This window comes from Phyllostomus hastatus, unplaced genomic scaffold (genome assembly GCF_019186645.2).
Source record: "Phyllostomus hastatus isolate PE091 unplaced genomic scaffold, TTU_PhHast_1.1 phas_scaffold_1066, whole genome shotgun sequence".
Lineage (NCBI taxonomy): Eukaryota > Metazoa > Chordata > Mammalia > Chiroptera > Phyllostomidae > Phyllostomus > Phyllostomus hastatus.
This window is the reverse complement of record NW_025334004.1, coordinates 14,516,177-14,540,101: the sequence shown is the minus strand read 5'-3', so window position 1 is coordinate 14,540,101 and position 23,925 is coordinate 14,516,177. Positions and strand designations below refer to the sequence as shown.

Here is a 23,925-nt window from a genome sequence, read left to right as displayed (position 1 = left end):
CACTAATTATGCAGCAGCCCTTTCGATAATCTTTTAAAATTGTCAAGCAGGTCCCAAGTTTGTGACCATTAATATAGAAAATGTACATATATAAGTAATAAAACTTAGTGATAAAACTAAGTAATGTTTTAAGTAAATTTACAATTTTGTATTGGGCCGCATTCACAGCCATCCTGGGCCACATGTGGCCTGCAAGTTGGACACCCCTGGCTTAAAGCTTCAGTCCCAATGAAGAATGACCAGGAGTATTTATAGTACTTAAGAGCTCCTCTGTCCCTTGCCAGACATTCCTGTCCTTCTAACAAAGAAGTCCTCAAACCATTAGAGGAAAGATGCTCCCCATACATCAGGAACCCGTGTTGCAAAAATCTTTGGGAAGGGGACTTCTGAAACCAGCAGCAAACTTTCTTTCCTCAAAACACTCTAAAAAAGAGCACCCTGCATACTGCTGAGTCCCCAGGCTATCATGTACACAGGAACGGGGCCATCCAGCAGGATGCATCAGGCTCCAGGAATGCTGAAGTCTACATATTTGCCATTCAACACCAAAATGGCTTTTCAAGTTCAGTCAGCTATAAATGTTGCTTTGTTTTAATTTTCCACTGAACTTCCTGGAACCTATTATCCAACTGTCAGAGATGTATATTTAGTAAGAGCAACATGGCCTCTTTGCCACTGCCCCACTGCTCATGTCACTTCTAATAAATAGAAAATCAACCCCTTCCTCAAGGGGTTGATTTACCAGCCCCTGCAGCTTGGGGCTGATAAAGAACAGTCTTGGTATAGAGGCCACAAACTAACCAACTCTCCCCTCCTCAGTTATCTGCAAACCTCAAATCTCTCCTAGGTTAACTCCACTACAAGGTTTTCTAACAGTCCCAGGAAAACACCCTAATGCTTATACTCACCAGAATGCAAGCATGTATGCATGCTTCTATTTTAGGGGAAGCCAGTAGTAGAAATGACCTAACAGAAACCAGAAATCTAACACAGATTAACAGGAATCTCAATCAATACAAGTATAGCTGACTTTGAAATATTCAATGCTAATATAATATTTAATAGGGAAGATCTGAAAAACTAAAATCAGGGCTAAGAAGAATAAGCAGGGGCAGGTGTACGACTTCAATTTCATCTCAGGAAGCTAGTCTGAAAATATAACCTCCTTTTGGTCAACAGAACACCAGGCACAACTTTTTCCAATCTGTCAGGATGCTTTTGCCTTTTTGAGCTACTGACACTTTTTTACTCTCACATTAAATAGTAGTAATAGGCTAGATTTAAATAAGAAACATGTGTACCCTACCACTTTTTCAATTTACCACTTCTGTCAACTACAAATTTGCCTAAATCACATAACTATCCACATGGCCTCTTTCCAATGCCACAATATCCAACACAACTCTTTAAGCCCAATAGAAAAAACTATGTGTGTATATATATTTCTATAAATATATATGTATCTAAAATATAGGTTGTCATATTTTCCTAAATTATACAAATGTAAACCAAGAATCATAAAATGAGATTTGTCCATAACACAGAAACACAGAATAAATTAAACTTGAACTGAAGGCAATTTCTAAGACTAACCCAGCATCACTAAATTAGCCTCTGATTAAAGTCTTATAACCGCAGATCTAGAATAGGGAGAAAACTCAAAAGAACAAAATATACCTTACCTTTTACTCTAAAACTAATAATTAAAAAAAAATTAATAAAACTAATAATTAAGTTCCAGATCCACAAACAAGGATACATAAAAATCATAACTAGAAAGACCAAAAATTCTCAAAAGAATAAAAACGGCAACCTAACTGAAATAAATATAGTGCACCAGAGCCGCCATGGAAGCAGCCATGGAAGGTGGGCAAGCAATGTCTTACAAAGGAGGATAATGAGGCAAAGCTAAGAAGGCCACAAACTGAGCTGCCTAAAGAGAAACAGTAAACTTCTTATTTACAACCTCTGGAGCCTAACTCTGATGAAGGGGAAAAGTCAGTATTATCGGGGGAAAATAGTAGAACACCTCTTGCCATTTCATTTCAATGATCTTACACTCAGTCCCCAAAAGGCCATCTTATCAGTATTGATGACCAAAATAATATATACCCTTGCATCCAAAGACTTAATATTTACTATTTCAACTACTAAGAGGCGCTCTGAAGATCCAAGATCAATTGCAATCAATAACTCTTCTGAGACAAACGTCTGAATACTGCACTGAGGCTAATTTGTACCAGTAAATTATTTAGCTTGTGAGTAAACCTGAAAAACTGCTCAGCATCTACAAATTTAAGCCCATCCTCCACATTTTAAGAAACTGTTAACATATATAACATCATTAAATATACAGCTCGATGAATTTTTACAAACTTAACCACCAGCACCCAGAATATTACCAGCACCTAGAAATTCCTATCATGACTTCTTCCTGTCACAATCCCTCCAAAGGTAACCATTATCTTGACTTTTAATGCCACTGATTTGCCTTGCATAATCAATAAAAAGCACTTAATATATAAATGGTATTATGTAGTATGGACTCCTTTGTGTTTGGGTCCCTTTGCTCAATATTACTCTAAAAAATTTCATTTGTGTTGTAATATGTTGTAGCTCACTAAATTCTACTTGCTGTGTAGTATTCCACTGTGAGGATACACCACATTTTACTTATCCATTTTATTTCTAATGGACATTTGGATAGTTCCTCTTTTTTGACTTTTATGACTAGCATTGCTATAAACATTCCTATACACATCTTTTGGTGAACGTATGTATAAATTCCTATAGTGTGTATTTCTAGATATGGAATTGCTGGCTTACAGGGTACAAGGGTATCAGTTCATTTTAGTCATTCTACTCTATGTGTAGTATTCCACTGTGGCTTTGAATTTCTCTAACAACTAATGAAATTGAGCGCCTTTTCTTATGTTTATTGACTATTCAGATATACTCATTTGTGAGGTATCTGTTCAAGTCTGTCCAACTTTCTGTTGGAAAAACCTGCCCTTATTGATGATATAAGTTCTTACAGAGATTTTTTGTTTGTTTGTTTGCCAAGTTTGGTGATTTGTGAATATTGCTAGAAACATTCCTTTCAAAAATCAGGAGTGTACTGTACTTCATACATATCTCTATCATTCTCTGGATAAAACTCGAGTCCAAATAAGCTCATATTCCAATTTTTAACCAGCAGTTCCAACTTCTGATTCTATCATCCTGAGGCCCTTGGCATCTAAGAATAGCAGGAAGCACTAAAGTGCCAGGTCCCAATAAGAGCTACAAATCACCTTCCCAATATAACAGGGACAAAGTGTGGGGAAAGAGGAAGAGAGAAAGCAATACTTTTCCTGGGATGAAAGTCCCTACAGCACACAGGCCTGATTAGTAAATGGAAATTCTAGATAGCCTCTGAATAGAATCCTTTTCCACCTTTCAAATAATTTGCAGCTTAATGTCAGCTAAATTTAGTAACTACTCCCATTTGTCCATGGCAAGGAGATTCTTGGCTGGCTTTCCATGGTCATTATAGGCCTTCTCATAGATCCCTGAAATATGATGTGGCCATCAAAATGTCAGCACTTACCTGCTGCCCAAACTCTAGACATTTGGTCGAGCTCACAGGTCAGTGACTGATAACATGAGGAAACAAGACTAGCTTCAGATCTAATTCAAGAACAAACACCAGGTAATTCCTATGTTCTTGATAATATAAACTAATAATGATAATGATAGCCACCTCCTTGACCACATCAAGAATTATCTAAAGTGACAGTACCTCCAGAGCAATCACACAACAGTGGAAGAAACGGCATTAACAGGAGCCTCCAAGTAGTAAAGCAGCAATAATTCTGCCGATAAAAATTACCATGCTCAAAAACCTTCAATTATTTCCCACTTCTAACTGAATTAAAAAGAATAATAGAATTTTAGAAAAATACCATGAGGCAGCATGCTATTTTTTTAACAAAAGGAGTGCTTTTATCATCGACCATTTTTTTAAATTTTTATTTTAATTGTTGTTTAAGTATAGTTTTCTATCTTTTACTTCCCATCCCAGCCCACCCACCAAGCCCTCCCCACCTTCCTCCCATTTCCACCCCTCCTAGTTTTTGTCCATGTGTCCTTTATACTTGTTCCTGTAAACCCTTCCCCTTTTCCCCTGAAATTCTCCTGAAATTCCCTCCCCTCTCTCCTCTGGACACTGTCAGCCTGTCCTCTATTTCAGTGTCTTTGGTTATATTTTGCTTGTTTGTTTGTTTTGTTGTTTAGGTTCCTGTTAAAGGTGAGATCATATGGTATTTGTCTTTCACCACCTGGCTTATTTTGCTTAGCATAATGCTTTCCAGTTCCATCCACGCTGTCGCAAAGGGTAGAAGCCCCTTCTTTCTTTCTGCTGCATAGAATTCCATTGTGTAAATGTACCATAGTTTTTTGATCCATTCATTTACTGATGGGCACCTAGGTTGCTTTCAGCACTTGGCTATTGTAAATTGTGCTGTTATGAACATTGGGGTGCATAGGTCCTTTCAGATTAGTGCTTCAGGGTTCTTAGGATATAATCCCAGCAGTGGAATTGTTGGGTCAAAAGGTAGATCCATTTTTAGTTTCTGAGAAAATTCCATACTGTTTTCCATAGTGGTTGTACCAGTCTGCAATCCCACCAACAGTGCACTAAGGTTCCCTTTTCTTCACAACCTCTCCAATACTTGTTGTTTGTTGCTTTGTTTATGATGGCCATTCTAACTGGTGTGAAGTGGTATCTCATTGTGGTTTTAATTTGCATCTCTCTGATAGCTAGCGATATTGAGCATCTTTTCATGTGTCTCTGGATCCTCTGTATGTCCTCCTTGGAGAAGTGTCTGTTCAAGTCCTTTGCCCACTTTTTTTTAATTGGGTTGCTTGTCTTCTTAGAGTGGAGTCGTATAAGTTCTTTATATATTTTGGAGATTAAACCCTTGTCTGAGGTATCATTGGCAAATATGTTTTCCCCTATGGTTGATTCTCTTTTTATTTTAATACTGTTTTCTTTAGTCATGCAGAAGCTTTTTATTTTGATGAGATCCCATTTGTTTATTCTTTCCTTTATGTCCCTTGCTCTAGGGGACATATCAGTAAAATTGTTGCTGCATGAAATATCTGAGATTTTCCTGCCTATGTTCTCCTCTAAGACTCTAATGGTGTCACAACTTATATTTAAATCTTTTATCCACCTTGAATTTATTTTTGTGTATGGTGTAAGTTGGTGCTCGAGTTTCATTTTTTTTGCACGTAGCTGTCCAGTTCTCCCAACACCATTTGTTGAAGAGGCTATTTTTATTCCATTTTATGTTGCTGCCCCCTTTGTCGAATATTAATTGACCATGGAGACTTAGGTTTATTTCTGGGCTCTCTGTTCTGTTCCACTGGTCCATGTGCCTGTTTTTATGTCAATACCAGGCTGTTTTGATTACAGTGGCCTTGTAATACAGTTTGGTATCAGGTATTGTGATCCCTCCTACTTCGCTCTTCTTTCTCAAAATTGCAGCAGCTATTCGGGGTCATTTATGGTTCCACATACATTTTTGAAGTGTTTGTTTTATGTCTGTGAAATATGCCATTGGTACTTTAATAGGTATTGCATTGAATCTGTAAATTGTTTTGGATAGCATGGACATTTTGATGATGTTAATTCTTCTGATCCATGAACACGGTATATATTTCCATTTGTTTGTGTCTTCCTTGATTTCTTTCTTCGGTGTTGTGTAGCTTTCTGCATACAGGTCTTTAACCTCCTTGGTTAGGTTTATTCCTAGGTATTTTATTTTTCTTTTTGCTATATCAAATGGGATTTTTTTTTCTTGCTTTCTGCTTCTGCCATTTCATTGTTGGTATACAAAAATGCCTTTGATTTCTGGATATGCATGGTATTTTTTAGCGAATTTTGTGAGTGTATGTATTGAAATTCAAGTCAAGAGAGAAGTTAAGTCATTTACTCAAGATTACACACATAATTATGACAAAGGCCAATCTCTATTTCAAGTCTTCAGATTTGGCCAATCTCTATTTCAAGTCTTCAGATATCCAGTTAGGTCTCTTTTCATTATACCTAAGGGCTTTTCCCTCTGTTGGCAGTTAAGGCTCTCTATAACATGAATCCAACATACCTATTACCTTTCACTCCCACTGAATTCCTTGCTTTTGCCCACACCTTGCATTGTCCTACATCCATTCTTTCCACAGGAATGCTGACCTTTTATTCTTTACCTGTCCAGAACAGTACATGACACTCATTAAATGTGATTATCTTTGTATTCCACAAAGCACCCAAAAGTGTCTGGCATACAGAAGACATTAAATAAAAACCTATTGAAGTAATCTTTAGAAGAGAAACATGATTGAAAGGACTTCAACTTTTAAAGCTAGGAAAGAGATACTATTCATAATTAGAAGTGCAGTGGTACCTCTTAATACTATTTCACTAAGGCTACTGAGTTTAAAGCTAACACTTTCTCAGGCATGTGGAACCAAGAATGCCAATTCATAGAGAAAAGGAAGTCTTAACACCAGGGATGGAAAGAAACTAAGGATGACAGGATAGCTCCATTGTTTTACTGGTGAAAGTAAATGAAGCACAAAAAAGTAAAGTTACTTGCCCAAGTTCACAGAGCTTTTAAATGTAGAATGTAATGATCCCTCTGAGATGCTGATAAAACATGAATCTTCTCCCCAGAAAAGTGTGTGTACATACGAGGTCTGTCTAGAAAAAGTCCAGCCATTGTTAATGTAACAAAAACAGTTTGCACATCAGTGTAACCTGGCAGCCAAGGAGAGTGAATTGGAAAGTGCATGTGTGAACAATGACAACTTCACTGTACTAGTCAGTGGGGGAGGTAGACGCCATTGACCAAGCATGTGTGCTGTGTGGCTGTCACATTCAAAATGACCAAGTGAATAAAGCAACGAATCGGCATTAAATTTTGTGCTGAGCTTGAACATTCCTCTGTGGAAACTACTCAGATGATTCAGAAGGCTGCAGCTATGGGCAACTGGTGATTGGCAGCTTCGTCACGACAATGCGCCCTCTCATGCATCATATCTCATGCAGAGTTTTTTTTGCAAAACATCAAATCATCCAGGTGACTCAGACCCCCTATAGCCTAGTTTTGGTGCATTGTGACTTCTGGTTTTCCCCAAAACTAAAATCACCTTTCAAAGGGAAGAGATTTCAGACCATCAATGAGATTCAGGAAAATACGATGGGGCAGCTCATGGCAATTGGGAGAACTATGTGAGATCCCAAGGTGCCTACTTTGAAGGGGACTGAGGTATCATTGTCCTATGTACCATGTTTCTTGCATCTTGTATCTTCCTTCAATAAATGTCTCTATTTTTTCATAGCACATGGCTGGATATTTTCTGGACAGGCCTCACACACACAATTTTTACATATAATTTCAGGGTGTCTATTAAGTCCTTGAATTCCATTGCAAGACCACAGATCAGAACATCTGATTTCAATCTTTCTTAAATCAATCTCTTGTATAAAACTTTATAAATTTACTTACAACTACACAAGGAGAAACTTTTTCTTATACTTAATTCCAATATCAAGCTTTTGTTCCAGGCACAGATGTTAGCCCTGCAAGTAGAGGTGGGCTGGTGTGGCACTGGCTCAGCCTGCCTCTCCCCTCACTCCCGCAGGCTGCAGAACCTGCTGGCCACACCCCATTGGATGTCATATTAAAGGCTGGTAATGTGGACTTCATGTTGGATGCCACTGTGGACCTTGAAGGATACAGAGGGGCAGAGAGGGGAAGCAGCCTGACACTTATCCCCAAGGGATGTCAGGACCAAGGCCTATCATACTGAGTGGACCATTTTAGGCTAGGAAGAGAGTACCCTTCTCAAGAGACTCCTGCAAGAGCATAGCAGCATCTTCAGGTTCAGTGTGTCCCACACCACAAAAGATCCGAGGCCTCAAAAAGGAGAATAGCAAAGATTACTACTTTACTTTGTGACCAGGGAGGTAATGCAGTGGAACATGGTTGTACGTAACATAAAGAAGACTGATCTGAGACCCATCTTTGTGTAGCCACCTTCACTGCAAGTCCAGGGGCAGAGGATGTGGCAGCAGAACATGAAGATAGAGAAGAGCCTGGCCAAGTGGCTGGCCGCTGCCCCAGCAGACTTGGAAAGCAGCAAGAGCTCAGCCTGTTTGACCTGATCACCATCAACAACTGCCTGGACAAGGCCTACTGGGCCCTGAAGGAGGCGCTCTTGAGGAAATGAAAGGTTCAAGGGGCTGGCTGCTCCTGAGGATACCAACAGCTGTGTCCTCCCTGGACAGGACCCTGCACCTACCACAGTGGCCAGGGTGTCCTTCGCAAGGTGGACCTGCCTGCCTCACACCTTGCTCTCCATGCCCATTTCTCAGTGCTCCCTGACCAGTCCTGTTCTCCTGTGTGAGCTGGGCAGGAGTCCTAATAAAGAACTGCTGGTTAGAGTGTCAATAATTTTTTTTTAAAGATTATGTTCCAGAATTCTAATATTCTAAGACTTAGAAGTTCCTTTTTTATTTTACTTTACCCTTCTCTGAATATTTTTCAGACTTCTCTCAGATGCTGCAACCAGAACCTCACAGGGTACTTAAGGTGTTGGCATGCTACAATTTTGTTTTCAAATCCTGTAGGACAAAGCCCACTATTGTAAGGACCTCTTTAACAACAGAGCAAATCAGAAACCAGTGTATTCAGAGAACAGTCTACACTCCTTTTCCCTATAAAAGGTTAATGACTCATATATAGTTTAGATTTTCCCTCCTAGAATATATTGGCTTAAACTTAAATCTCATATTCCATTTTTCTGTTTGCATATGTTTTTGTAGTTATTTTATTTCCATTAGAAGAACTCAATTTTATGTGAAGATGGAGACTTCATTATATGCTCTCTAAAGGCAGTAGCTGTGGAGTCAAAAAGATCTATATTGAAATTCCAGTTCTGGTGTAACCATGGCAAATAAACTTCTCTAAGCCTCAGTCTCCACATCTGTAAAATAGAGATTTTAATAACCAAAACTCATAGGCTTGCCTCAGAATTAAATAAAATAATGTATATAAAACATTCAGATAAGCATAGCTAAGAAAATTTTTGAAACAGTTAGGTACTGAAAGGGTACTTGCCTTGTATATTAAAATGTGTCATAAACAATGTTAGACAGCCCTGGCTTGTGTGGCACAGTGGACTGAGTGCTGGCCTGAGAACTGAAAGGTCACTGGTTCAATTCCCAACCAGGGCACATGCCAGGGTTACAGGCCAGGTCCCCAGTTGGGGGCACGCGATAGGCAACCAACTGATGTATCTCTCTCACATTGATGTTTCTCACCCTCTCTTTCCCTCCCACTTCCTCTCTCTAAAAATGAATGAATAAAATCTTAAAAAAAAATGTTAGACGGAATCCAGAGTACTTGATAGAGAATTAGGTCAAATGATCATTAGGGTTCTTCCCAATTTTAATGCTACCCCTTAGCCTGGGGAACCCTGCGGCTGCACGGTATGAGTTGCCTGAATATATCAGAGGAGGAAGCTTAAAGACACCATAACCCTTAACCTGTTCTCATTCAGGCACAGCAGCACCTATATGGCAATACTCTGGGTTACTCTTCAGATAGCTGAAGCATAACAGAGTCATCAAGATTATCTATGACTTTAGGAAGGATTTTCTAGCAAAAATATGGTAGATATCAAAGTCATTTACACCAGTCATTTATGCTCAATTGATTTTGACAAATGTGCCAAGACCATTCTATAAATACAGGATAGTCTTTTTTACAAGATGTCCACATGCAAAAGAATGAAGTTGGACCCCTACCTCACCGCATATACAAAAGTTAACTCAAAATGTGTCAAAGACCTAAATTAAATGTAAGAGCTCAAACTATAAAACTTTTAGAAGAAAACATAAGTGTAAATTTTACACCAGGGTTTTTCAGCCTTGTCACTAATAATAGTTTGAGCCATATCATATTCTGTGCACTGTAGGATGTTCAGCAGCATTCCACCTGACCTCTCTCTGTTATATAACAGTAGTACACCTCTCTTCCCAGTGTTGACAACCAAAAATGCCTCAAGATATTGTCAGATTTCCCTTGGGAGGCAAAATCACCCAGTTGAGAATCACTATTTGACTCTAAATGATGTTCCTTATACTCCTGGACCCTTACAAAATTACCAACTTCTGTGCCACCATTACCGGAATTGTTATTTCCTTAGTAGACAAAGTAAAAGAGCTGTTCAGAAAAGTCACTTAATATTCCATAATCCATAGTCCTTGAGATGATCTCAGGACACTGATTAAGACTTTAGTCCCATTTTGAAAAGTTCCTTTTTAATCATTTTTTTTTTAGAGGGAGTGGAAGGGGGAGGGAGGGAGAAAGAGAGAGGGGGGAAGGAGGGAGGGAGGGAGAGAGAGAGTGGCATGAATTTGTTGTTCTACTTATTTATGCATTCATTTGTTGATTCTTGTATATGCCCTGACTGGAGATTGAACCCGCAACCTTGGCATATTGGGATGATGCTCTAACCAACTGAGCTACCCAGCCAGGGACCATTTTAAGAAGTCCTCAGTCCAAATCCTTCCATTAAGAGGTCACAGATCAGTATAATGATTTTTTTGGTATGGCATTTTTTTTTGTAACAACTTTATTAAGATATAATTCATATACCATATAATTTACCCCTTTAAAGTATATAATTCAATTTTTTTAGTATATTCAGAGATGTGCAACTTACCATGATGATTTTTAAAACTACCGATCTTATATTTTAAACCACTGTTCTAACTAACCACTCACCATAACTCCTAGGAAACTAAAAACCAAAACCCAAAACAAAGCAAATCAACAGACTAGTCACACTGGCATTGACTCCTCACAATCTAGAAAAAAATAATGTTCCTTATAACAATCAATGACTTAGCCACATATATATAAGAAAGACAAGCTATGAAAGCAACAAATCAAATGATAAAGCTTTGCTTGAAACTTAGTGTCAGTGCTGTAAAGAAATTAGGAAAAAAAGTAAGTCATTCCTAAACCAAAGTCCTATACCAAGAACCCCAAACATTTTTCCTGTTTCCTGAATTCCAGTGCCATTAGTTAAAATGAATATAATTCACAGACCAGTAAGGGCTAGTAAGACTAATAAGTAACTACTGTAGCAGGGATTGTGAGGTCAGAATGCTTTTTACTATCAATTCAACTTGTTTTGATTCAAGTTCTGAGCTCTTGTACAAGACAACCAATTTACACATGATGGAAAGGTCAAGGTTTCACTTTAGAGCCTCTTTTTCACTGTAGTACGACTACAATGCCCCTTTGACTTTAACTTTTTTTTCTTTAGCTCTTGAATAATGCTTGCCCTGCTACTGTCAGTGTCTATTCCAGAGACTGGCTGGTGGGAAGAAATGGCTCTGGAAGCCACAGCTATTATACAAACCAATTACCATCTTCCAAGTATGAGAACCACTTCCAGCTCTTTCTTTGATCAGTTTGCTCAATCAAAATTTCAGATCGAATGTGAAGCCAGAGAAAGGAGCTGTAGCTTCCAAGACCAAAGCTATTTTGTTGAAGAATAATATCAAGGGAACTGTACACACAGCCCGAAAAGAAGCCAGCTGCAAGACACTCCAGAAATACCAGACCTAATCTTCCCCTGCCTTCCAGAAGCCCTCAAGTCCCTTGCTGAGTCATGTGAAAACACATACTCCATCTGACTCATGGTTACTCATTGTCCTCACTGTATACTAACTGTACCCATGCAGATGGTATGACAGTTTATTCCATCGTCCTTTCAATGAATGTCACTAAATTTAGTATCATACTTTTAATGATAAAAATAACAATAAAACAATCATTTAGTCATATACTACATATCAGGTACTGTGATAAACACTTTAGATACATTATCTTATTTATAATTTTCACAATGATCTTATAATAAAGGTTTTATTACCATCTCTGTTTTCCCCATTTTTTTACTCTTAATTTATTTTCTAAAGTGAACATACAATAAATTGACTTCCTTCTTTTTTTGGTGTACTTTGTTATTAGTTTTAACATATAAATAAAGTCATGTAACCACCACCATACAGAACAGTCCCATCACTTCAAGCATTCCCTCAATTGCCCTTTTTTGTAGCACACCTTGTCCTGACCTCTAATCCCTGGCAAACATAATATGTTCCTTGTCCCCATAGTTTTGCCTTTCCAGATGCCAAATAATGAAGTCACTCACTTGATATAATGGCTTTGAGATTCATCCAAGCTCTTACGTGTATCAATAGTTTATTCCTTCTTATTGTTCTCTTATGGAATACTATGAGTAGTATTCCATAATGTTCTCATTTTATAGATAAGGCAGCTGAGGTTCATAAAGGTTAAGTAACCTACTGAAGGTCACCAAGGTGAGGATAGTATTTAAGCCCAGGTCTAGAGTGTGGCTCTAGAATCCATACTCTTAACTACTATGCTATAATGCCCCCTATTAGCTTAGGCTCTCAGAAGAGAAGTCTATAATGCTGATTTAAACATGAAGGGATCTTTTGGAACAACAGAATAAATGAGTTTCATGTTTACCGAAAAGAAGGCTAAGAATAGTTTGTTAAGACTTCTAGCCTTCTAGCCTTGGCTGGTGTGGCTCAGTAGGCTGAGTGCTGGCCTGAGAACTCAGTTGACTGAGTGCTGGTTCAATTCCCAGTCAAGGCATATGCCCGGGTTGCAGGCCAGGCCCCCAGTAGGGGGTACACAAGAAGCAACCACACACTGATGTTTTTCTCCCTGTCTTTCTCCCTCCCTTCCCCTCTCTGTAAAAATAAGTAAGTAAATAAATAAAAAGACTTCTAGCAATGATTCCAAAGTTCTAAGGGGAGCATGACATGGAGGTAAGAGCATGAGCTATCGTCAGTGAAACAGTCCTAGGTTTAGAATCCCAGTTCGCCGCTTACTGAGATCTTACATAAGTTCTTAACTTTTTGAAACCTCACTTTCCTCTTCTATAAAATAAGGATCATTTTATGTTGAAATATTCTTGGAAGGATTAATGAGATAATATATGTAAAGTTCCTGAAACAGAATAATATTATCTTGTCCTATATTGAATAGAACCAATAAAATCATGCCAAACAAAATACCTACTAAATATACAAGTCAGTATTTATTAAGCTCTGAAAGACGTAAAAGGCATGGCCCCTAAATACAAGGAACATATATTCTAGTTTAAGAAACAAACACTTTCCTAAAATAGAATTGATGCCATTATATAATATACTAAATAGTGTGGCTGGATCTACACCTAAAATATAGAGATAGCCAACAGCTTTAATTTTCTATTTATTTTTTAAAAAATAAGAATGAAGACTCAGGTATAGAATCTATCCATCTTCTAGTCTAGAACAGTCCTTAGGCATAGGTAAGGGCAAAATCTTTACTAGTCAGTATCTAGAATATATTCTAAAAATTGCTAGTTCCAACTCTTCCATTCCAGGTATCTGTATCAATTTCAAAATGGCATTTTGCATAACTTTTGACACCTGAGAGGAAGAAAAATACATAAAAGCCTGAGTTCTGTGACACTTGACAAGTGACTGGTTCTTTGGGAAAATAGGGTGTGCTTCAAAAGGGTTATTGAACTAAAGTCTAAAAGAACTCAAATTCTCTGCTGGAAGGAATTGTGTAAGATCATTTCCTTCCCTCCTGCCTCTGTTTGGTCTTAGAAAATATATAAACAAACAGGTGCAGGGTAGGAAGGTAAAAAATAGGAGAATAAGCTGGAATGGGGAAAAAAGTATTAACATCTATCTACAAGACTTTTTCTACTTTCTTCTGGTGCTTTCTATAAATCCTCTTCCTTCAACTGATGTTTACTATGTGCATCTTTGCCAGTACAGCAGTAATTCTCTCAAAGTCAGCTCAAGTTTATTAGGCTTTTAAATTAAACATGTAAATAAAACGTATATTTAAAAAATCTGCCCAAATCTTTACTTCCCATCATGACCTGGAAGCAAAATGTAGTCACAGCTCTATAGCAAAGCATTTTACCAAGGCTCTGTCACAGCTACTTAGCAATACATTCATCACAGTTGGCAAGTCTGTGTATCTACACTACTGGCTTAGTGCTTTGGAGTTAAAAAACAAAAACCAAAAAAACATTTAAAAAATTAAAGTCCACACACAGAAATAGTTTTCAGTGGGAGTGAAATCTCACTTGTGGATCAAAGAGAACCAAAGGGTTCATTTCTCCAGTCCTGCCTCATCTAAAGTTTTATGCTTATAACTTGCCTAAGCTCTGCAGTTCCTTATCATTCTAAGAAATACAAACATCCCTAGGCCTGGATTTTCATCACACTTTAAGGCTGAATCTTTTATCCCTATCACCACCTTACAAAAAGAGAGAAGCTGAACCTCTAGCCAGTATTCTAAAAACAAAGAGCTAAGGTTAAAAAACAGAAAACTGCCAGGCAAAACCATAATCCTTTTTTCTTATTTAAGTCACTTGGGCAATTTTCTCATAAGAAACAAGGGATACAGAATCAGGAGACCTGAGTTCTAGCTTTCCCTACGAATAAGCTATGTGACCATGGTCAAATCATAATCACTCCATGCTTTAGTTTCTTCTCCTCTAAAATGACAAGGCTGGGCCCTGACAGGGTTGCTCAGTTGGTTGGAGCGTTGTTCCAAAACGCCAAGGTTACTGGTTTGATCTCCAGTCAGGGCACTTACAAGAAGCCAACAATAAATGCATAAATAAGTGGAACAACAAAGCAATGTTTCTCTCTCTCTCTCTCTCAATAAATTTTAAAAACAGAAATAAATACTTAATGAGTACACAAGTGAATATTTAACAGAATACACTAGACAAATGAGTGTATATAATAAGAAATTTTTTAAAAAGAAACCAAATAAATACCTATTTAAGTGAATATACCATTAAGAGTCTGGTGACAATCTTCAAGCAATGTAGGTAATAGAAGTGCCTTTGTTCTAGCCTATTCTGGATTCCTTTCCTTCTCATTCTAATTTTCCTATGCTAAGATGACCAGATTCTGAACTACATAATTTCTTAATATTTATTATAAAAATTTTCTAAATTATATAAAAGCAAAGAGGCTAGTATAATGAACTTCCATGTACCCCAACCCATTCTCAATAATTAGCAACTCAAAGCTCATCTTGTTTTTTTATCCCCTCCCCTTTCCATCTTATTTTGTAGCTAATCCTGTACATATCTTTTTAACCATGACCATACCCTCATTATCGTTGCATCTAAAAGAGTAACATTGCTTTAGCATCAAAATTTTAGTTAGTGCTCAGTTTGCAACTATTCGATTTCTATAATTGTCATAAACTTTTGTTTTATGTTTATGAATCAGGATCCAAATACGGTCCATATATTGCAAATGTCTGATACATGGAGTTAAAAACAGAATTGAATGACTTTAAATGGGTGTAGCCTTCCAGTTTGCGACAGTCCACACTGCTCCCTATTAGGTCCGTGATGTTTTTTGAGTTTGGGTTACTGGAGGATCTGAAGTCTCATCCAGTTCTAAGATACCTTGATTCTTGTAAACATTAACACAGAGATAAAACAAATGACTGAAATATCATGCTTAAAACTGAAAAACCAAGAAGTAGCAATATAAGCTTGTTAATTAGAAATGTAGAAATAAATGCCAAGAGTGTGCTAAAAAAGATGAAAGGGGCTGCCTCTTAAAGAGTAGCAGAAGATGAAAAAGAGTAGTGTTTTTTAATAGTGTCATTCTTTCTTAAAAACAGATTTTATGCATTCATTTTTAGAGAGAGAGGAAGGAAGGGAGAAAGAGAGAGAAACATTAACGTGTAAGAGACTTGCTTGCCTCTTGCATGCCCCAAATGGGGACCTGGCCTGCAGCCCAGGTATATGCCCTGGGAATCAAACCAGAGACATTTCAGTTCGCAGGGTGGTACTCAATTCACTGAGCTGCACCAGCCAGGGCAACAGCAGGTACTTTTTGAAATCATGTTTTTATTTTTCAATTACAGTTGACATACATTATTATATTAGTTTCAGGTGTACACCCCATTGATTAGACATTAAATAACTTACTAAGTGATCATCCTGATAAATCTCACATCTATCTGACACCTTACATAGTTACCAGATATTATTAATTAGGCCCTGCTATTGTGGCTCAGTTGGTAGGGTGTTGTCCTGCAAACTGAAAGGTCGCCTGTTCCATTCCTAGTCAGGGCGCACATCTGGGTTGTGGGTTCAGTCCCAGTCAGGGTGCATATGGAAGACAACCAGTTGATATTTCTCTCACATATCAATGTTTCTGTCCCTCTCTTTCTCCTTCCCCTCCCCTCTCTCTAAAATGAAAATTTTAAAAATATTACTGACTATATTCCCTAGGCTCTACTTTACATTTCCATAACTATTCTGTAACCAATTTATACTTCTTCTTTTTAAAAAGATTTTATTTATTTATTTCTAGAGAGAGAGGAGGGAAGGGAGAGGAACATCAATATGTGGTTGCCTCTTGCGTGTCCCCAACAGGGGACCTGGCCAACCACCCAAGCATGTGCCCTGACTGGGAATTGAACCAGTGACCCTTTGGTTCGCAGGCCCACACTCAATCCACTAAGCCACACCAGTCAGGGCAATTTGTACTTCTTAATCCCTTCACATTTTTCACCTATTGCCCCTAAACCTCCCCACATCCAGCAAATGTCAAAATGTCCTCTGTATCTATGAGTCTGTTTCTGTTCTGCTTGTTTGTTTGTTTGTATAGATTCAATTGTTGATATATATACTTATTGCCATTTTATTATTCATATTTTTATTTTTTCCCTTTCTTTTCCTCAAAGAAGACCCTTTACATTTCATTTAATACTTGTTTGGTGGTGATAAACTCCTTTTGCTTTTTCTTGTCTGGGAATCTCTATGTCTGTCCTTGTATTCTAAATGATAGCTTTGCTGGGTACAGTAATCTTGGTTGTAGGTCCTTGCTTTCCATGACTTTGAGTATTTCTTGCCAATGTCTTCTGGCCTGCAAAGTTTCTGCTGAGAAATCAGCTGACAGTCTTATGGGAGCTCCCGTATAGGTAACTAACTTATTTCTCTTGCTGCTTTTAAAATTCTCTTTAACCTTTAGCGTTTTAATTATGATGTGTTTTGGTGTAAGTCTCTTTGAGCTCATCTTGTTTAGGACTCTCTGCACTTCCTGAATTTGTATGTCTATTTCCTTCAGCAAATTAGGGAACTTTTCTGTCATTTTTTCAAATGGGTTTGCAATTTCTTATTCTCTCTTTTCCTTCCAGCAACCCCATGATACAAATGTGAGTATACCTGAAGTTGTCCCAGAGCTTCCTTACACTATTCTCATTATTTTTAAATTCTTTTTTCTGTTCTGATTGGGTGCTTTTTGCTTCCTTACATTCCAAATTGCTGATTTGATCATTGGCTTCATCTACTATACTGTTGATTCCCCATAATCTACATTTCAGTTAATGTACTTTTCATTTCTGACTGGTTCATTTTTTCTATCTCTGTTTTTATGTTTCTTCTCTTTGTTCAAGTTCTTACTAAGTTCAACTACTCTTCCTATAAGTTCATCGAGCATCCTTATAACCAGTGTTTTGAACCCTGCATCTAGTATATTACTTGTCTCCCTTTTGTTTAGTTCTTTTTCTAGAGTTCTGTTCTGTTCTTTCATCTGGGACATGTTTCTTTGTCTCTGCATTTTGGCAGCCTCCCTGTGTCTGTTTCTATGTATTAGGTAGGACTGCTATGTGTCCCAGGCTACAGTGGCCTTATGTAGTAAGTGTTCTGTAGAGTCCAATGGCACAACCTCCCTGATCACTCAATCTGGGTATTCCAAGTGCACCCCCCTGTGGCCTGTGTACACCTTCCTATTACAGTTGAGTCTTGATTGCTGTTGGCATGCCAATATGAGGGACCTACCCCCAGGTCAATCAGTTGCAAGGACTGGCTGTGACCACTAACTACCATGGAAAATCACCTGTGCAGAGGCCCATCCCATACAGCAAGGCTTACTTCAGCCAGGCTTTGGTACCCACTGAGTCTACCCCTTGAGTGTGTTGCTTATGGAGGTGGTTGGACCGTGGTGCTTTGGTATGGCCTGAAGCTATCCACTGGGTGCTCTGGCTCTGGGGCCTTCCAGGAAGTACAAGCCAAGGCCAACCATTGCCTGTGTTCTGCCTGGGGCCACTGGCATGAGCTATAAATCAAACTGCATATGGCTGCTACTTGTGCTGGGCTTGGAGGTGTCCAGGTAAGGACAAGTTGTAAACCAAGGTCAGCTGCTGCTAGTGCACTTAGCAAGAGGTATGAAACACACTAAAGCCAGTTGCTGCTTGTTTGAGAGATTTTAAGAAAATCTGAAGCATAAGCCAAGACAGACCATTCATATGGAAAAGCTACTGGAAGTAGCTTAGGTGGGCCCAAAATTTAGGTGAGATGGGGACCCAGAGAATGACCAGGTTACAGAGAACAGTGAAATCCAGGATGATGAAGTCTCAGATATGATGCCCACCTGCAGGCTCTGTTGCAGGAAGGGCTCATCAAAGGAACAATGGCTTCTACCAGCACTTTTGTCTTGCCCCGATGCCAGGTGCCTTTAAAGCTGCTACCCCAGAGCTGGAGCTCTGTGTGCAGGTCTGTGCAGGTAAGTAAGTCTGTGTGCAAGTTCTCCAGGAGGAACTAACTGCCTGGGACTCCAGAAGCCCTCTGTCTCCCTCAGCCTCAATCCTTGCTGGTTTTTACAGCCAGAAGTTATGGGGATATCTCTTTTGGCACTGGAACCCTGGGCCAGGAAGCCTGGTATGGGTCTGGGACCACTTGCTCCTCAGAGGGGACCTCTGCAGCCAAGACATCCCTCCCAATTTTTATCCACCACCCATGGATATGGGACCAGCCAGTCAGCCCCTCCTGACAATTTCAATGTGGCTTCTTCTTTAATTTCCTGGTTGTAGGACTTCCATTCAGCCATACTTCAGGTGGTTATGCATGATGGTTATCCTGTAGTTTAGATGTAATTTCGAGGTAGTTGTGGGAGAAGGTGAATATCATGTGTACCTATGCTGCCATCTTGACCAGAAGTTGGAAAGAATAGTTATTGAGGACTGCTATTCCACATCCTCATGCCAAACTCACAGGAATGTTGTGAAGATTAACTGAAATGTATTTATACATCTTCATGTATATATTAATATATGAAATGTAAGTTAGTTTAATGAGTAAAAATTTTTAAATCAAAGTAGAACACATTCACTTGAAACTCTGGCAATATTAATCCATTTTCAAGAATTATTAAAAATTTTATAAGATACAAAAATCTTGGAATCATTTTCTTTGAACTAAATGGCCATTATAAGATTATATAACCAGTTTGAAGCACGGTTCATCTGAAAATTGCCCTTAATGGCCAATAGCAAGACAAAGAGAAACTGAAAAGTTAAACTACCTCAACATGCATGGAAGTAAATAGTGAGTATATTTTCTTTTTTAAATTACATTCTTTAATATTCCAACATTAAAATTTTCATTACAAATAAACTGCAATGACATTCATATAAGAATAGAATCCCTCTGAAAGTATTTCTAAACTGTGACAGGATTATGAACCCAAAGAATCTTGAGACTTCAGGGACATTAGAGATCATTTGGTGTACTTTTCTTATTTTAGAGATAAAAATTGACAGCCCAGAGAGAACACTAGAAAGTAGGACCTTAGAAAAAGTTCTAAGAGTCTGGGCCTCTAACTCTCTGCAGAGATCAATGAGAATGATTAGACATAGCAGTGTATAATAGAGGTTAAAAAAAAAAAAGAGATTTTGCTCAACAGTGAGGAAAATGACATGCTGGGTTACCAGCTCTATCTTTCACGTGGTCAATCTGTCCTAGGCATGGTGCCATGACAAAGGGATACAGGACCTTTCACTATTTAGAATTCCACTTTCTTACTAAGGAAGCTGGATATTGTATCTAGTTAAATAAATTGCCAAACCCAGACTTTTCATTCAGTCATCTCACTCTAAGAGAAATGAGAAAACAAGAGACTGAACTGACCCATATCAGCACTTTTCACTTTTTGAGAGCTGAAAACAGTAACATTCCCTCCAAGAATCCTAATGTCTCCTCTTCGTGGCCAAACAGTAAGTAACTTGGGGAAGACAATAAAAGTGAGCTAATTCCTATTTCAAAGTACAAAGCTAAACCTCAGATTATTTATAGATCTGGTGTCAGTCTTGTCCTCATCTCCCCTCCTTACACCTTGGACTGCCTCCTCTCCACACAGGGAGGATCCCATGCACACTCGGAGCCAAAGGTTCTCACAAGATCTCTCATTTCTACACTTCAAATGCAAATAAACTAGTTGATGCCTAAGCATATCTTTATAAAGATTAAAAATACCTCTACCTACTTGGGTTTCAGAAAGCCCATAGTAACAGGGGGAAAAAAGACACTGGCAACAAAGATGAAAATATAAAAAAAGGATTATCCAAATATGAAAGTTGCTAATACAAATCTGAAAGGACACTATCCAATTTCTGTCAAATAAGTGGTCAAGAATTAAGAACAGACCAATCAGTCACACAGGAAAATATCCAAAGAATAAATTACTCGAGAAAATACTAATAATTAAAAAATCTAAAACAAATTATAAAGGTATTACCTTGTCAACTAAGTTAGCAAAAATGAAAAAGAGTTAGAAAACTCATATCAGATACAGCACAGCTATAAAACTCAGTCATTCTACTACTGGGACTATTATTTCATGAGAATAATTAGAAAGAGAAATAATGTTATCAGCACAAAGATAATTAAAGTTCACTATATATAATGAACTGAAAATTTAGAAAGAATAGCCTATGGCATTCTAATTTGACGTATTTTTTAAAAGATTTTATTTGTTTATATTTAGAGAGTAGGGAAAGGAAAGAGAAAGAGGGAGAGAAACATCAATGTGTGGTTGCCTCTCATGCGACCCCTACTGGGGACCTGGCCCACAACCCAGGCATGTACCCTGACTAGGAATCAAACCAGTGACCCTTTGCTTCCCAGCCCACACTCAGTCCACTGAGCTACACCAGCCAGGGCTGATATACTCTTATAGTGCCATTAAAGATGATAAATATGTAGGTAAACTGATAGAAAATTCTATATTAACCCATTTGCCATTTAGAAAAAAAAAGTACAGCTTACTGCCATTACTAAAAACAGAATGCTATAAATAGAATGATGTCATTTGTTTCCAAAGGCTATCAATATACTAGCGTAATGCAAAAATAATAACAAAAGCAAGATACCTCATGAGTAAGGTTAGGACTGTAATCTGTGAGTTACCTTGGGGTAAAGGCTGCAGCTGCAAGTGTTACCAGAGAGTATTCTAGGGGCTAATGGGAAATAGGTTAAATTATGCTAAATGAATAAAAGAAATAAAAATGATGATTGAATTAAATTTTATATATATAATAAAGATCAAAGGTCAGTGAGTTAAGTAAATAGTGATTTTATGGAGAAAAGTTTTGCTCTTATTTGACTACTTTGTTACTTTTGTTGGTGTCCAACAAAACAAATGCGTCTCTGAGCCACACTGGAAGAAGAGTTGTCTTGGGCCACACATTAAATACAATGAGATACGTAATGACACACACACAAAAATCCCGTAATGTTTTTTAAGTAAATTTATGATTTTGTGTTGGGCCACATTCACAGCCATCCTGGGCTACATGCAGCCCATGGGCCACAGGTTGGGCACCCCTGGTTGTCTTCTATAGACTTAAACACAAGTTTGGATCCTCTCTGGTTCTTTAAGGTCTAAGCCAAAAAAGCACTCATGGATTTTCCCAGGTATGAATTTGCTACCTGGCCAGTCAATGGAACGGGAACATGAGACCCGAGTTCATTCACAGTTTCAAGCTGTTTCCTAGGAAGTCAGATTCTCTGGATTTTAGAGAAAGGAAACTAATTCTCCATTTTAACCTCACAAGGGCTGAACGAGTTCAATTTCACAACAAAGAGTTCTGTTATCAGGTATAAAGCTTCATGTTCACCGAAGTGGGGGAAAGATGTCAATGTAACAGCACAGCTAGTATCAGCAGGACAGTGCCCCTGATTAGCTCCAGGATCAACCTGTGCATTCTACATCATCATGATTGCAGACCTGCTTGTCCTAGAAAAGTGAAGAACAGCAGATAACTCTTCAGGCTTTTATCTGACTGGTATACAAAGAACAAAATGAAACCCTCAAGTAACAGACAAATAATTTTGTTTTAAAATATGTCCCATGTACAAGGAATTAATCTCCATTTCAGAGCTCCTGGATAGAATCCAAGAAGAGCTCATACCATTATATATCTCAGTCTGAATGATCAATAGTGGCCCCATTACTCTGGCCAACCTAGTCTATTTGCACCAAATTTTACAGAATCAGTGGTAAATGGGTTGAGGAAACACAAGATTACTTGAATCCAGCTAAGAGGTTCTCACCATAGGGTTCCTTGGACCAGCTGCTACAGATGTCGCCTTGAAAGGAAGAGAAAAAGAGAAGGGGTGGAAATAGGGAGAAAACTGACTGTCTTGCTTTGGGCAAAGAAAAGGAGAAGGTTTTAATTAATACTTAAGGCTGAGATGGCCTTAAAAGTGAAATAAAGAAAAATATACGGGGAGTCAACAGTGAAGGGAAGGAAAACAGGACTCAAATCAAAGATTCAGAGCAAAAGGAAGAAATAAACATTCAGCCAGAACAGAATGAAGAAACAACAGTTCAAAACAAATGAGGAGAGGCTTAGGAAGCTCCAGGACATCTTTAAATGTACCAATATCTGAATCATAGGTGTGTCAGAAGAAGAGGAAGAGCAAGAAATTGAACACTTATTTTAACATATAATGAAGGAAAACTTCCCCAATCTAGTAAGGAAATATAAATACAAGTCCAGGAAGTTCAGAGAGTCCCAAAAAAGTTGGATCCAAGGAGGAACACACCAAGACACATCATAATTAAATTACCCAAGATTAAAGATAAGGAGAGAATCTTAAAGGCAGCAAGAGAAAAGGAGATAGTTACCTACAAAGGAGTTCCCATAAAACTATAATCTGATTGCTCAAAAGACACCTTACAGGCAAGAAGGGGCTGGAAAGAAGTATTCCAAGTCATGAAAGGCAAGGACCTACATCCAAGATTGCTCTCTCCAACAAAGCTATCATTCAGAATGGAAGGGCAGATAAAGTACTTCCCAGATAAGGTCAAGTTAAAGGAGTTCATCATCACCAAGCCCTTATTACATGAAACGTTAAAGGGACTTATCTAAGAAAAATAAGATAAAAAACTATGAACAATAAAATGGTGACAAATTCACAACTATCAACAACTGAACCTAAAAAACAAAAACTAAGCAAACAACTAGAACAGGAACAGAATCATAGACATGGAGATCACATGGAGGGTTATCAGTGGGGAGGGGGAGGGGGAGAATGGGGGAAAAGGTATAGAGAATAAGAAGCATAATTGGTAGGCACAAAATACAAAGGGGGAGGTTAAAAATAGTATGGGAAATAGAAAAGCCAAAGAACTTATATGTATAACCCATGGACCTGAATAAGGAGTGGGGAGTGCTGGAGGGAGAGGGGTGCAGGGAAGAAGGGGATAAAAGGGAGAAAAAATGGGACAACTGTAATAGCATAATTAATAAAATATACTTTTGAAAAAGTGGTGTGCTACCCAAGATATCACTAAAAACTAAGTAAGGCTAAAGGGGCTCTAATGGAAGGAATGAATTCTCCTTCTTCTCCAACACTAATCTAAGGATTGTCGCAGGCAAAGAAGCCCCATCAGAAGAATCCAACAAAGTTCCCTCCCACTAATTATATCATCTGTTTTACAGC

General features: G+C 38.2%; 1 protein-coding gene and 1 pseudogene across 9 annotated transcripts in view; one reads left to right on the top strand and one right to left on the bottom strand.

Annotated features, from left to right (window-relative positions):
• Nucleotides 1-23,925, bottom strand: part of GBF1 (golgi brefeldin A resistant guanine nucleotide exchange factor 1) — a 125,861-nt gene that overhangs the window by 59,933 nt on the left and 42,003 nt on the right. The window lies entirely within an intron of this gene.
• On the top strand, nucleotides 7,827-8,301 carry LOC123828998 (annotated as a pseudogene).